Below are 12,448 nucleotides of genomic sequence, written 5' to 3' on the forward strand. Positions count from 1 at the left end.
GTTCAAATCGTTAACAATCCTTTAAATCTTGATAACTTTTTTAACTTATACAAATCCTTTGAAACAGAATTAAAGGTTTTCCTGCAACGTTTTAATCATTGATATCGATGGTTGAACTCACAGAGGACAAAGGGAGAGCCATATTTTCCCGTGACAGCCTGTTGTCTGCAAATGATTACAAGCATTACAGCATCGTAACAGTTAACGGATTCATCTCCTACAACCCCAGATGCTATTGACATGATGTCTTGAGTTTCAGGGAAGAGTGGGTGATTTTCAAACATTGCTGTCAGTTTAGAAACATTTGATATTTTATCATTTGTATCATTTAATCAAGGACAACTCTGTTTGGAAAACCAACTACCCTCAGAAATGTGGGATTGAGAGCGCAAAAAAGGTAATCTATTCCCAGTTTTAACCAATGAACCACCTAACCCATGAGAAATATTGGGCTTGTTTTTTGCAAATATACTAAAGATTGTAGCAATGAAAGATGTACATGCAATGAAATGTCCATTAAATGTTCCTCGTTGGCCGTTATGCCAGAACTGCTAAGGGGGCCGTTTAAATAGAATGCCAATTCTGATAAATGAGGATGATGAAGAATATATTCACTGCACTCTCACATCGATAGCAGATATTGAGTCTAATGAACTAGAATTGGATTACGGAGAGACCGAGACCATGAACAATAGTATGAAGTCTTGGTTTCGGTAATTGATATAAATAAACCTGGACAAATATAGCTACAACTATAATCTTTTTAATTTTTAGTGTAATAATTATGCCAAAATTACTTGTTTCCATGACAAATATACATAACTTATTTAAATTTATATACACAATTTTTAACACAATATATACGATTGATATATTATATTATATAGGTTAATGTTAATAAACCTGTTTTCTATCCTGATTGATGTGAAACAACAACAGGCTAATGGATTATATAAACTTATTTGACAAAAAACGCATGAAAAATCAATTTATTTAATAATTTTTATATTATTTTGAGAATATCTTTTAAACCAATGCATATACGGAAGAAATGAATATGACCATTCTTGTAGAGAATTTCATCATCTTTATTTTTATAATTTACATTTTTTCCGTACGATGCACGGTTTTCAGTGTAGAAGTAAAAAACTAAAAAATGGGGTCTTTCCCCCCCTCCCCCCGCTGAAGCAGCAGGGCCAGGGGCGGGGACTTTTGGTATTTTTATCTTCTAACTACCCCGAACACATTCCCGCAGAAAAAAAATTTCCCCCTCTCCATGTTCTCTACACCCCCCTTTTGAGCATTCATTGACTGGACTATACCGTGCGATTCGGTGATTTAGTTATTTAGTTTGTCACATCATCAGGTAACTAAAATTTATTCGGCGATTCGTTCGACTAAAAATCACCGATTGACGCTGAAAGACTAAATGCCATTCAGTTTCCCATAGGATAAAAATTAGTTGTGGTTTGTGATAGTGAATAATGACTAAAATTGATTCGGTGATTCATTCAACTAAAAATAACCGATTGACGCAAAAAATAACTGATTGATTATTCGGTCATGGAAACCATTCGGTTATCCCATCACTACCTCTACCTCTACGTGATTTTACGCTCAACGCTCATGCAACAACAACAACCAGAAGAGAAGAAGTCAGAATCAGAACGAGAGCGAGAGTGGACTGACTGAAGGACGGAATTGCTCAGTGCGCAATTCTGTGCCGACAGGCCGGATCCCGGATCTAAAGAGGTTCTCGTTCTCTTCTCATCTGTCTGCGGGTGCGGAAGCGGGCGGAAACCGAGACGCTAGTGTCAACGGAACGGTCAACATCAGTGACCCTCCCTTCCTAACCTATAAGTATACCCATAGATAGATAAAACATACTCTCTTAGGGGTATACCATAGTGTCTGTGTCAAGGTCAAGTCAATTAGAAATTTAAATGAATGATTGTCAAAGGATCGTGGTGATGTTTATGCTCGTCGCTCATGCTGGGAATGCTAACTGCTTGTGGTACTAGGCTGTATAGGGCACAGGCTATCAAACCTTAACTTAACTGAAACATTCAATCGCAGCTTTAATCCTACATTTTCACACAAAATAGGTGAGGGGACATTTTAATTTTATTTATGAATGCCTAGGCCTAGTTTCTTAATAGGCCCCTAACTTACTTAGGCTATTTTATATTGGAGAACGCAGAGGATACGCGTCCGGTAACCGGACGTGGATTAGGCGTCCGGCAGTTACTGTCATAACCTAACCTAACCAACCAAACTTGCTGATAGTGAAAAAAATCAAATGAAGGTTCAATTCTCTTCATAACATAAAATTATAAATGCAAAAAATTCTAACAAAAGATGTAAAGTTAAGAAGAAATGGTAATTATATCGACCTCCGGACCTCACGCGAAATTAAAAAAATTTTTTTCCAAAATATTCGAAATTTCACGCTGATTTCAAAAATGATTGTCGTTTTTTTCGGAAACGTCCCGTTTTCCCGGAAAATGGGAAAAACGGGAAAAATATTTCTTTGCTCAAAACCCATGTTGTGGGTACTCAGATTGTGCGGAATTTCCTCCTGAACAAGAATACGTAAATTTTATTACGATCGGACCACTATTAAGTAAAATATCACCGAAAAACGGGAAAATGGGGAAATTTGTCTTTGCTCAAAACCCATGTTGTAGGTACTCAAATTGTGCGGAATTTCATCCTGAACAAGAATATGTAGTTTTTATTACGATCGCTTTTAAGTAAAACATCACCGGACAGGTTACCCAACCTAACATAACCCAACTTAGGTTTAGATTAGGTTAGGTTAGGTTAGGATAGGTTAGTTTAGGTAAGGTTAGGTTAAGTTAGGTTAGGTTAGGTTGGTTTAGGTTAGGTTGAGTTTCGTTAGGTTAGGTTAAGTTAAGTTTGGTTAGGTTAGGTTAAGTTAGGTTAGGTTAGTATAGTTTAGGTTAGGTTAAGTTAAGTTAGGTTAGGTTGGTTTAGGTTAGTTTGAGTTTCGTTAGGTTAGGTAAGGTTAAGTTTGGTTGGGTTAGTTTGGTTAGTTTAGGTTAGTTTACTTACTATACTCATGTTATTGATAAACTTACCTAACCTAACCTAAGTTCCTAAGTTAGGTTAGGTTAAGTTAGGTAACACTAAACTAACCTAACCTAACCAAACTTAACCTAACAAAACATAACCTAACCTAACCTAACCGAAACTAACCTAACCTAACTTAACCTAACCTAACCAAACTTAACCTAACCAAACTTAACCTAACCTAACGAAACTCAACCTAACGTAAACCAACTTAACTTAACCTAACCTAACTTAACCTAACCTAACCTAACCTAACTTAACCTAACCTAAACTAACCTAACCTAAACTAACCTAACCTAACTTAACCTAACCTAACCAAACTTAACCTAACCTAACAAAACTCAACCTAACCTAAACCAACCTAACCTAACCAAACTTAACCTAACCTAACGAAACTCAACCTAACCTAAACCAACCTAACCTAACCTAACTTAACCTAACCTAACCTAAACTAACCTATCCTAACCTAACCTAATCTAACCCCAAGTTAGGTTATGTTAGGTTAGGTAACCTGTCCGGTGATGTTTTACTTAAAAGCGATAGTAATAAAAACTACATATTCTTGTTCAGGAGTACCTACAACATGGGTTTTGAGCAAAGAAAAATTTCCCCGTTTTCCCGTTTTTCGGTGATATTTTACTTAATAGTGGTCCGATCGTAATAATATTTACATATTCTTGTTCAGGAGGAAATTCCGCACAATCTGAGTACCCACAACATGGGTTTTGAACAAAAAAATATTTTTCCCGTTTTTCCCATTTTCCGGGAAAACGGGACGTTTCCGAAAAAAACGACAATCATTTTTGAAATCAGCGTAAAATTTCGAACATTTTGGAAAAAAAAAATTTTAATTTCGCGTGAGGTCCGGAGGTCGATATAATTACCGAAGAAATTACATTCAAAGCAAAATCTGTGACAAAAAGTTAAAGTTACCGATGGGTTTCGAACCGGGGACCTCTCGCATATCAGTCGAGCACTCTATCCACTACACCATGAACACTGATGGCTGAACATCGTATCATTGTGGTAATGGCGTTCCGGGACCCCCTACCGGACGCCTAATTCACGTCTGGTTACCGGACGCCTAATCCACGTCTGGGTAATTCTGAGCAATTACTTGGTCAACCCCAATTTTTTTCATACTTTACTACGGTCATCAGGATGTTCTTAGAAAACAAGAAACATATAATTTAAGCCCCGCAAGGTTAAGTTAGGTTAGGTTAGGTTAGGTTAAGTTAGGTTATGCATTAACCTAACTTAACCTTGCGGTGTTCTGTTGCGATGGTTCCCCGTTGTAAACTTCACCGAAAGCCCGAAACAAACGGTGTAGACTCGATTCTATTCCAACAGTTAAACATGTGTTTTTTTTTTTCATTTAACGTCATCGACCCGCCACATTGTGGACACTCTTTGGTACGTTGCAAAACGCTGTGATCGTTTAAATATAGTGTTAACTTTTCCTGATCTTCACTTAAAACCGTGAAACTAAGTAACGTGTTTCACCCGTCCAATAAAAAAGGATTATCGGAGGAACTACTAGCCATAGCCATAACGGTACTGTCACAACTGGCCTTCCGCGTGTCTCTCGCAAACCACTGTTATCGCTTGGAATTTGAAAGTTCTTATCGCTCTGCAACCTGTACGATGGCCTTGCGGGGCTTAAATTATATGTTTCTTGTTTTCTAAGAACATCCTGATGACCGTAGTAAAGTATGAAAAAAATTGGGGTTGACCAAGTAATTGCTCAGAATTACCCACGTCTGGTTACCGGACGCGTATCCTCTGTGATTAGAGAATCCCTAGGGTGGAGGCTAGGGTATTTGTTTAGGCCTACTTTAGTTGCTTTAAACGAGTTTTGAAAAAAAAAATGTTTTTTACTTATTAAGTTTTAGGCCTATTTTAAACACTTCCACTTAGGCTACATTTGGTATTTTGGGACAAACGCCTTAAAAGTTATTTTACCCTGAAAATAGCAAAAACTGTGTTTCTTTTTATTATTATTTTTATATAGGTAGGCCTACTTCAATGTGTTTTTCCTCCCTGGCACTTTTAAGGTGACTGCCGTTTTTACCCAGGAAATCAAGTTTGAACAATCATATTAGGGGACAGGCCTATGTAAAAAATTGCGGGTACACTTCCATTTTGGCACAAACAACCGAATGAAAATATCGATCGATATATCGATAATTCAATATATCGTTTGGTTAGTTAGGTAAGGTTAACCTAACCTAACTAACCAAACGATATATTGAATTAAACAATCGAATAATCAATATTACTAGCCTAATTCAGTTGTTTGTGGCAACAGATATGATATGGAAGTGTACCCCGGGTAGACTTCCGTACATCTGTTGGCACAAACAACCGAATGTAAATATCAATTGGTTAGTTAGGTAAGAACCTAACCTAACTAACCAAACGATAAAATGAAACAATTGAATAATCAAATCAATAGGCTACTTTCATTCGGAGCCAAAAACACTATCCTTTAAATAGGCTATTAGTCAATTTACCATAGGCCTACCTAGGGAAGCTTAGGCTACTAATAGATTTCATGGTAAGACCTCGACCCGAGACCAATTCAGGCCTAAGTTACGTTTTCGTTTTAAGGTCCTTAGAGGCCATATTAAGGTACAGTAAGTTAACTTTATTTTAGGCCTATCGATCACAGACATCACGCTAAAGGACATACTTTTTTCCTTATTAACATATTAATGCTAAATAACGTCCTTAATTAAAAAATGATTGTCATTTTCCTGGAAAAAGTACCGTTTTCCCGGAAGCAGAAAAACAGCATTTTTACAGAAATAGGTCTGTGAGTAGCCTACTCAAATATTAATAGAAATACGGCCAGAAAAGCGTCGGAGTTAGTCCACAGCTTCACGATACGACTCTTCTGTCGATAGAGGCTCTTCATGTGTTGCCATCGGATTTGTCAAATGGTGTTCACTGCGTTATAGTTTGACATCTGATACTTTTCTAGTAGGCCTACTTGATCGAAGTAGCCTATGTCCTCTGGCTGAGAACTAATTCCATCACTTGTTTGAACAATCTCGATTTCAAGGTACGGTACCTAATTTTCTGGTTTCGATACTTTGATTTCAAAGTTTTGATTCAAGTTCTGCGCAAAATGCATCAACTTTTTTTCAACTCGTCACATACATATTAGTGTACTGATTTTGGCAACGTAGTTCGGGCCGCTGACGCTTGGGTCGCGGTAGTCTGTCGGTAGTGCCGTGCGCCTCTGAAGACCTTTTAATCATTTAGTATTAAAAGTTTATTATAAAACAACAAAAATAGAAACAAGCATACAAATTTCATCAACAAAAATGACATTTTACAACCTACAATGAAAGCAATAATAAAAACATAACCAAACTGCCTTAGGTACCGACAAGCCCAAGGTGGAGTAGTTCTGGCCACTGACGCTACTCTGCAACAGCGCTGTCCAGGTAACGATAACCTCAATGAGTGACTACTCTAGTACGTGTACTCAATGCTAGTACCATACAAGAGCTCATCAACCACATATACGATAAAGAACATTTTATTTCATTTCATTTTATTTCCCACGGCAATGCCATTTACAATAATAAATATCAGTTAAGACTATAATAAGATTATATAAACTCAAACTCCAAGACTGACTTAGAAACTACAACAAAACATACAACTAAACACGGGGAACATCTTAAAACAAGGTTCTGCTGTACTCGGTTTGAAATGTTGAGATTTCATGAACTCAGAAAGTCTTTTATTAAGGACACTTTGGACTTTTTAGTTAACATTGATACCAACTCACTGGTTTCATATTAGCTACCGGTACCTATTTTTCAATTAGGCCTACAATAGACTCCTTCTTATCCGGACATCTTTTAACGGGACACCGGTTTAATCGGACTGGATCAGCAGGAAGTGGGCGGTACTGAAACGACTGTTCTGGTGGGAAATATTTGAGACAAGTGATCACTTGTCTAAATGCTCTCCTAAAATTAAGTCAAATACTGTATACAGTAAGCATTTAAAAGAGGTCCGTTTTAACAAGTTTTTGGGATGTCGGTATAATCGGTAAAACTTGTTATCCGGACAGGTCTTGGTCCCGAGGAGTCCGGATAAGAGGGAATCTGCTGTCTTTCATTTTGTGTTTTGTCACTTAACACTTTAACATGTTCAAATGTACCGGTAACTATCAATATTTGTTCTACCTAGTTTTATCTCCTGAAGTCAAACCCCTAAAGCTACACTGGGTTTATTGTTATAGCAAACAGGGAAGGTTTACTTATGTATTTAAGTTATCAGCTATCACTATTTGACTTAGTTGCAGTTTAAATTGTTTAGTCGCATTACTATTCAGTTTTAACCAAAATCATTTCCTTTCACTTTAGGCACAATCATCATCACTGTCAAAAGGAAAGGGGATTCCAACCAAAACCTCGACAGCTCCAACCTCTCGACCTTCAACTCCTCAGCTAGCATCCAAAGCAGCCTCCTTTGACTCCTAAGGTGAGGGATTTTTAAATACAGTATATGTTCAATAAGATGTAAATAACCTTTTTATACAACAAATTACTTCCTTGGTAACTTACAGAAGCCACTTGCTGATCTGGCTTGTTCAGGATCTTTAGTAATGTCAGATTGTTGAGGGCTGTCAAGAAAATAGGATTTAATGTAGGCCTAGAACACCAATAAAATATAGAGTAGAAAGAGCAATTAATAGGGTTAAGGCCATTTTGAATTGCTCCTTTCCTTTTGTGATATCTCTGATTTTGGTGAGAAGGTCTTAGGGAAGAAATAATGGTCACAAAATATAAGTTAATGTAAATGTATAGTATATTTGAATGTAAATTTTATTGATGGATTTATTACAACTTCTAACAACATGACAAGTGAGCAGTAGATGGCCCAAAATTGTGGATGAAGATTTGTTATCACTATTTAGTTTGCCAGCAATATGCAAACATGTCTCATGGACTTATCAGTGTTAACAAAACAGAACCTTTAGCCTTAGACCGATTCTAAACAATTGAATGGGGTGAATTAATGGAGTTTTACATTGTGGTTAATTTTATAACCCTGAATCACACATAACAGATGCAATTTATATCTTGATACAAAATATGAATCTGGACTTGTCCGTGTTAAGTAAGGAAAACATCAGCTAAAAAAAACCTTTACAAACAGAATGGCCTTCAAATCCATCAATTGTGACAAGCAACAAGACCAGGACTGTGTTTCAGCGGTTGCTGGGGACTTAGACCTGTGAGGGGCTAAGAAAATTAATTTTGCCACCATTGCATGAGACGATGATGAAGTTTCCGTGACAGCGAAAGATGTTCATGAATTCTCCGTAACTTAACTCCGTAACAGGAAACGTTAATGATTTTGCTGGGATTGCGGGGCACTAAGATTATGTCCCCACAAACGCAGAATATTTTACAAATTCATTGTATTTACAGAAGATGAAGAAAATGTCTCTATGATCATGAAATATTTTTTATTTTGCCGTGAATATAGGAGACGGTCAACCGTGCAAACTTGACAAATAAACAATAGCAATATTCACTGTATTAAATTTGTGAAGTGTTTAGTTTGGGTTGGGTCACCTAGCCTAAACTTACCTCCATTCGCTCGGACAGCTCGAGAAGTCCAGGATTCTCACGATAACAGTCTCCATCGCTCGCTACTGCTTTTCGGCCTTCGTAAGATGCTATTGCGTCGATCTACCAGTACACGAGTACACCACTGTGTATGTCGGCACATCGACGCACCGAACACTAATTACTCTTATAACGCGGTCTCAGCACAGCGACGCACTGACAAAGAACAGGTCGATTTTAACTAAAATGTGCCTATGAATGAAAAGGCGTAGTAGACTAGGAACTAAAATAGAGAGCCGGCTCCTAGGCTTAACGAAAGAAATCACTTCTCAAATAAAACTAAAAATAATCTTCTCGCATTTAACAGGAAAGTCGCTTACTCGCGATAATTAAATAACGTAATTGCTTACTTACCTTGCTTCCTTGTTTCACTCTTTGTTTGTGGATCTTGCAGTCGAAGTGAACAATGTCATTTGTTTAGGGGACTTGAACGTTGATCTCATGTCGAAAAATAGTAACGAATATCAATATTACAGCCGACTCTTGAAAGAAGCATGTGCTGTACAACTAATTAATGAGCCAACGAGAGTAACAGCAACTTCAGCCACCTTGTTAGACCATATCATTGTGGACAGGTTGACTGAAGTCAAGAGGACCGGCATAGTGGATGCTTCGAGTATAACAGATCACAGAGGCATTAAGATAACAGATCATAAGTTAATTTATTGCATACTATGTACAAGTAGGAACAAACCTGAAGCCAAGTTAATAAAATATAGAGATTATAGAAATTTCGACATTAATCAAGTTGTAACTGAGATTGCCGCAATGGACTGGAACAGTATTAGGAACGAACAGGAAATAGATATTGTGGAAACATTGATTACGTCTAATATTAGAAAGATATTTGATGACAATGCACCAATAGTGTGCAAAAAAATTACAAAGAGGAAGGCTCCTTGGCGTAATGAAAATATTAAACGGTTGACAAAAGAGAAAAATAGACTGCGAAATCGTTATTGGAAAGATAGATGTGATGAGAATTGGGAAAGGTATAAGGGCGTTAGAAATAGGTTAAATAATATGATCTGGAGTGCGAAAAAGACATATTTTTCTGATAAACTATCGTCCTCAAAAGACCCAAAAGAATTTTGGACGTGCCTCAAAAGGAATGATATAATTGGCTCTAAGAGTAACTCAAGCATTCCACATGATCTGCAAGCTAATGAGATTAACGAATATTTTGTAAACATGGGAGCTGAGACCGATATTGATAAACAGCTTTGGGAATATTTTATGGATAATAAACGAGATGGCATTATAAATACCTTCAAATTTCAATATGTCAGTGAAAAAGAGGTTATGAATGTAATGAATGAGATCAAATCTAAAGCAGTGGGTAGCGATGAAATTTCAATTGAAATGATTAAAACTGTCAGTCCGTATGCGATAAAATCAATTACCCATCTGATAAATCTATCACTAGACAAGGGACAATTTCCTAAGTCCTGGAAAATTAGTATTATCCGACCATTACCCAAACTTACAGCCCCAAGAAAAGTCGAAGACCTAAGGCCAATCTCAATATTACCAGCTATGTCAAAGATATTAGAGAAGATAGCTATTCGCCAAATAGTCAGCTACATAAACACACAAAATATATTACCCAAACTTCAGTCTGGATTTAGACCTAACCATAGCACGTGTACAGCCCTGACGAACTTATTTAGTGATATGATTGACGCCAAAGACAAGGGTAAATATAGTTCTCTAGTTATGCTGGACTATTCAAAGGCATTTGATTCAATGAACCATGAGATGCTATTGGCCAAAATGAAATATTATGGCTTTGACGAAAATATTTTGAAATGGATAAGGTCATACTTAGACTCCAGGCTGCAAGTGACGCAGTTAGAGAGTGAAACATCAACCCCGCTTGTCAAAACCCAAGGAATTCCCCAAGGCAGCTGTCTTGGGCCTGTTCTGTTCAATTTGTACGAGTATCAAGACGATGGATAAAGTAAACAACACGGGTGTTTATAAAATTAAATGCGACGATTGTCCGAGTTTTTATATCGGACAAACTGCCCGTTCTTTCACTACAAGGTTCAAAGAACATCTACCAAGGAGAAACTCTAAGTCTGCTTTTGCCAATCACCTCATTAATTCGAACCATAACTACACCGACGTACACACTAATTTAGAAATCATGCATCTATGTAATAAAGACAAACAAATGGATACTATAGAAGAATTCAAGATCTACAGAGCATCAAAACAACAACCCAATCATATATTAAATGAACAGCAGTCCTTCAAATCAAATATAATTTACAACACTGCCATCCACATTATCAACCAAAACAAAAGAAACCAGAGCAAAGATAATGGAAGAGAAGGGGAGGGGGTCCCAACTCCCGACACGGGTCAGTCATGACTCATCAATATTTTAATGTTTCGTATGTGTTCGTGTTATGTGTCCTAAATGTGCTGACGACTCCACCCACGGATGAGAAGGCTGTATTTTAACGTTCATAGACAACCTGAAGATGTACTCGTTTAGCAGTACGAAACGGCCGTAGTTATTTGATAACTTAAGGATCAATTGACACAACAGGTAAATTCAACCTTGTATATTTTCATTACCTTGATCCAGAGGCTAACCCATCATGAGATATTAGTAAACTAGTGGCTTGTAGGGACATAAGTCCCTAAAAAGCTCAATAATATAAAACAAATTATTCCAATATTTAAACAAACTAAGAAATATATTATCGCTGTGTCAGAATAGATATCACTGTACGCCATATCTTTTGTGTAAAAAAACAGTTTGTTGTTTGTCTTTGTTTGCCTTTGATGATGTTATTTTCAATAAATCTTTTGAATAACTACATAGCTTTTAACTCTTATAAAGGCAGCAAACATATAATTGTTTGTGAATAAATACTGGTTTATTAAGGTAGCTTTGGTCTTGTGGTTGATTGTAATAAAAAAGACCTCCCTGATTGGAACTTTGGAAATTGTCTTCGTCAAATAAGAAAAGGTAAATAAAGGTGTTTAATAACAAACGTGTTTATAATTCTAAGTTTATACTTTTTTTGTTAAGGTTTATTAGTGTAAAGTAATGGCATCCCATTGACCAAACTTAACCCTAGATTTCTTCTGATCAACATAAAAAAAACTACAATTAGTGGAAGTTTATGTGGTGGTATTCCTCTTAAAGGTGCGATTGACGTTACATATTCTATCAAATTAGGGCTAATCATTGGCTGATTCTTAACTCTTTTGCGAGCAACAGACAGTACCCGTTTAAAATCTCCAAGCATATTGTTTATCCTCCCATTCGAACTTGTCATAGTACTTACTTAATTAACAAATATATATTTCCTGTACGAACCTATTCCATCTTTATTTCAAGGTTATTTTCTAAAGCCTCCACTACATACAAAGTATTGATTAAACACTACAATAAATCTCAAATTTAAAAGAAAGAAAGAAAGTGTAGAATAAATCTAGAACATATTTTTTGAAATAAAAACAAAGCAGAAGTTTTTCATTTAATCTTGAATCGTTAATTATTTAGTCAATGTGGTTATTTAATGTTAAATGTTAAAAATACACAAATTTGAAAAGATTCACAGTAAAATTATTTATTTCCCCATTCCATAACGTAACTCTTAATTCTTACAGGTAACGTTATCCCTGGTTTTATATAGTACATTGCAGAATTGACTGGCAAATAAGTCATCCAGATTAAT

At 36.4% G+C, this 12,448-nt stretch overlaps 1 protein-coding gene across 1 annotated transcript in view; it reads left to right on the forward strand.

Annotated features, from left to right (window-relative positions):
* Window positions 1-1,787: 1,787 nt before the first annotated feature.
* LOC129003414 (uncharacterized) overlaps window positions 1,788-12,448 on the forward strand; it is a 57,357-nt gene continuing 46,696 nt past the window's right edge. Inside the window, exons 1-3 of the mRNA XM_054431706.1 lie at window positions 1,788-2,105; window positions 6,481-6,545; window positions 7,479-7,596. The gene's annotated coding sequence lies outside the window, so the exon portion shown is untranslated. The remainder of the gene's footprint in view (window positions 2,106-6,480; window positions 6,546-7,478; window positions 7,597-12,448) is intronic.

This window comes from Macrosteles quadrilineatus, unplaced genomic scaffold (assembly GCF_028750875.1).
Source record: "Macrosteles quadrilineatus isolate MER2022 unplaced genomic scaffold, UCM_ALF_1.0 Scaffold_9__3_contigs__length_116548681, whole genome shotgun sequence".
Classification (NCBI taxonomy): domain Eukaryota; kingdom Metazoa; phylum Arthropoda; class Insecta; order Hemiptera; family Cicadellidae; genus Macrosteles; species Macrosteles quadrilineatus.